This window comes from Larimichthys crocea, chromosome VI (genome assembly GCF_000972845.2).
Source record: "Larimichthys crocea isolate SSNF chromosome VI, L_crocea_2.0, whole genome shotgun sequence".
Classification (NCBI taxonomy): domain Eukaryota; kingdom Metazoa; phylum Chordata; class Actinopteri; family Sciaenidae; genus Larimichthys; species Larimichthys crocea.
In genome coordinates, this window is record NC_040016.1 from 25960765 (window position 1) to 25965062 (window position 4298).

The window sequence follows — 4298 nt, forward strand, 5'->3', positions numbered from 1 at the left end:
GGAATTTAGAAGCTTGTTGGGCTCACGCGCCAGTTCGACATAGCCGTTCACTATTCTTCACCAACCGTCAACATCCTCCTAAAGTCTGTAAATCACCTCGGTTACACAAAATAATGCCCTGTTGGTCTCTGAGGTGTGCTCCAACCTAGACCGGTCCAGCTGCTGAGCCCGGTTCTTGTTTGCCTGCTAACAGCAGATTCAGTTAGCAGCAGCTAATAGCCGTTCCATGAACCGGACTTCCGAAACCAGCAGTGAGCACAGCAGCCCACAGGTGACACAGGACGGAAAAACAAGTCTGACTTGTGGATCATAAACGTGTTGATGAAGCTTTAAACATGCGAGCCATGCTGGACGAGGTGAATCAGGCCTGAGATTACTCCGTGTGCTCGTTATTATTGACTCCTAACGATCGTTTTCAGGTGAGGGACTGGACCTACTGAGAGGCAGGGGGTGGAGCTTCAGCTGAGATGGGTAGATGGAGTTAGAGTGCAGTCGGTTTAGTTACATTCAGGTGATGAACTCCCTCTGGACACTCAGAGTAACCTTTTGTTCAGGTACAAAAGGTCAGGTGTAAAGTTCAACCTCTTTGATGGTCTCACACAAACACACCGTGCTCTGCTCTAACATTTGGAGTAACTGATGCTTTCATTACGTAACCTTCTGAATCTCCTTGTTTCCATGCTTAATTCATGAAGCCCTCTTCTCTGCAGCACGACTTCTAGGGATGGATTGAACACACATTTTAGCTTCTTTGCGTTGGCATTTCTGGCTTGCGGGCTGTCTGGATTTGATTTGAGACGTTAGACACGCATAAATCAAAGAAGGGATTACACCCTGTCTTATCACTAACAATCTGATGTCCCTGCTGACCCACAATCCCTGCAGTCCTGCCATGAACAGCATTAATATTGCAGAGTTCATTTCTGTAACGCTGCCTAAAAAGATTCAGAGGACGCACCGCATGCATAAATTTAGACTTAGAAATGTTGAACTGAACTTGGACGCGAAACAAGAAAAGTGACAAAGAAAAGACTTGGCAAAGACGACTGTCTACAGACGGAGCAAGAAGATCCATGCACAGTCCACTGGGACGTCTCAGAGACTACGTCCAGGTTTTAGACAGTCCACTGGGACGTCTCAGAGACTACGTCCGGGTTTTAGACAGTCTGCGGGGACGTCTCAGAGACTTGTCCAGGTTGTTAGACGTCTGCGGGGACGTCTCAGAGACATGTCCAGGTTTTAGACGTCTGTGGGGACGTCACAGAGACTACGTCCAGGTTTTTAGACAGTTGCGGGGACGTTCACGGAGACTAGTCCGGTTTTAGACAGTCTGCGGGGACTCAGAGGCTGTGTCCAGGTTTAGACAGTCTGCGGGGACGTCACAATGACTACGTCCAGGTTGTAGACAGTCTGCGGGGGACGTCTCAGAGACTGTGTCCAGGTGTAGACAGTAGGCTCCATCAGCAGACTTCAGTAAATCAACGTAATTATTTCTTATATATTTCATCTCCAGCGTTACGAGCCGTGGCCGTGCAGACGATGTTGGCTGATGAAGACGTGCAGAGGAAACATTAATGAAGCTGTCACAGATACCTGAGTCCTGTACTGAGAATACTTGTGTACTTTGACTGCATGAAGCTGGTGATGCTTGTGTACTCTGAGTACTGCATGTCATGTTTAAGAAGAGACTGGACTGTATCGTATCAGGGCGTTTAGTTCAGACGATCAGAGAAGGAGTCCCCGGTCCAGGCTCCTCCTGCCTCGATTACAACCACGGCCTGCCAAGAAGCGCGCAGACGCGTGCTGGTGATTAATTATGGTTATTTTTAATTTTACACTTGGAAATGTCAGCCAGCTGATCAGGTAACAGGTACCTAATCACACCGTGAGGACTGAAGTTATGTCTTCAATTAGTGAAGAAGCCAGCGGCTCCTGAAGCTTCAGTGACCTTTCATTGATAAAGAAAGAAGCTGTGATTGAATGCTGAGTATGAGCACGCTGAACACAGACCACAGACTGTCTAAAACCTGGACCTAGTCTCTGTGATGTCCCCGCAGACTGTCTAAAACCTGGACCTAGTCTCTGTGATGTCCCCGCAGACTGTCTAAAACCTGGACCTAGTTCAATGACGTCCCCGCAGACTGTCTAAAACCTGGACGTAGTCTCCCGTGACGTCCCCGCGCCCAGCACCAGACTGTCTAAAACCTGGACGTAGTCTCTGTGACGTCCCCGCAGACTGTCTAAAACCTGGACCGTAGTTCTCCGTGACGTCCCCGCAGACTGTCTAAAACCTGGACGTAGTCTCCGTGACGTCCCCGCAGACTGTTATAAACTGGACACGTAGTCTCTGTGACGTCCCCCGCCAGACTGTCTAAACCGGACCCTTTCACTGCTCTCCGTGACGTCCCCGCAGACGTCCGTCTACAACCTTCTGGACGTAAGTTCTCTTGACGTCCATTCAGACTGCTAAAACCGGGAGTTTACGTGCACGTCCCCCGCCAGTGACTGTTCTAAAACCTGTGTGTTTGTGTTGGACAATAACAAGAGTTCTTATCTTTACACCTGACCTTTTGTCCTGAAAAGCAACGAGACGTCCCCTAAACAGGATGACTCGGCCGATTGACAACTGAATGATGAAACCTCTTTTACAAACGATCTCTTTATTCCTCAGATAAAAACTGTTGATGTATTTTGAATCATTGAAACTATTTTACATGTTGGAAACTTTCATAGATGTAAGTAAATGAATTTGAATGTGTGCAACTTTAAAATCTGAACAATGATTCAAACATTTTTATGATTTGGACTTGGATCAGCTTTTCCCTTTAAGACATAAACATGATGATATAATGATCCTCTTGATCTCTAACTGCTCTGTTCCACTGTCACACCACCTTCAGTGGTAACACCTTTATTAGAAGTTCCTCTTCATCATTAGTGTCAATGAATGAAAACCTCTTGTCAGTCAAAGTTGTGTTGTGAGTGTGTATGTGTGTTGGTAGTATCAGTTTCCTCTGTCTACCCAGCGGTGATCCCTGAGTATCCTCAGAGTCCAGAACAGGCAGGAGGAACCATCCAAACCTCTCTGGATTGTCAGGAAGCTTCTGTCTCTCCTCCTCGCTCACACTGGTCAGATCTTCAGACAGATCAGGTTTGGATGAGTAGTGTTTGGATCCAGAACCACAGGAGTTGGAGGAGACCATGTCCTTCATGTTGGTTCCAGATGTTGACGGTCAGGTTGCCCAGGTGTTTTGGCCTCGTCTTCAGAGCTCCTGAGGGCAGCTGTGGATCATCCAGCAGGGGGCGCTGCTGGACTCTTTGCACTGCAGCCTTGTAGTTGTGCAGGAATGAGACGTCTTCAGCTCTACACGCTCGTCCTCTGTGGCTCTGACGGTGTCTGAAAGAGCTGGTATCTCTCTGCTCAGAGCCTCCATCTTCCCTCCATCATCTGACTCTTCTGCTCCTCTTTCCTCCCTCCAGTGCAGCCATCCTGGCCTCCTCTTCCTCTTCTAGAAACTGGTGAAGCTTCTAAATCAAACGATCCTATATCTGCCCTCTCTGTGCGTCGGGCCCTGGACCTTCATGTGTTCTGCTGTTTGACAACTTCACTTTAACTTCTTCAGACACCTTTAACTTCTTCAAAACACTTAACTTCTCCTTTAGGGCTCCAGTTTCCTGAAGGTTCTCGTGTGTTGTCGTGCAGCTTCATCGATGGGTCTGAATCTTGGTCGCTGTGTGTTCTGAATCTCTGAAGGCAACGACACACACCGGCGGTTGATGGTCCCAGACAGAAGAGTTTGAGTCTCTCAGAGTGCAGACTGCAGAGAGCCTCTGAAGATCTCTGATCTCTCTCCAACAAGAAGGCCTCACAGAGGTTCTTCAGCACCAGGTTACAAGGTGGTTGACCCTTTGAAGATCTTCTCCTTACAAACTGGACACTCTCGTGTTGGTTTCTCTGTCCACCAGCTCTTCAGACAGTCTTTACAGAAGCTGTGGCTACATGACAGAACAACAGGATCTCTAAAGACCTCCTGACAGACCGGACAGCAGAGATCCTCCTCTGATCTGGAAGCCATACTGAGTACAGTCAGTCATGGTGGTCCCTCCACCTTCAGCTATGGAGACAAAATGGTGTCCACTGAGGACGAGAGGCGTTCAACACTCAGCATCTATCTACAATACGAAGATCAGGACTTTATTTCTGGTGTTTTGGTTTTAAAATGACGTCCGGCTCTGTAAACCTGTTTCATGCAGAGGATAGTGTAAGCACGTTACCTTTCGTCTGCTGAGCACCAGCT

The 4298-nt window shown here is 48.0% G+C and overlaps 1 pseudogene; it reads right to left on the reverse strand.

Moving 5' to 3' along the window:
* Positions 1-4076, reverse strand: part of LOC113745819 (tripartite motif-containing protein 35-like) — a 14778-nt pseudogene extending 10702 nt beyond the window's left edge.
* Positions 4077-4298: the final 222 nt, after the last annotated feature.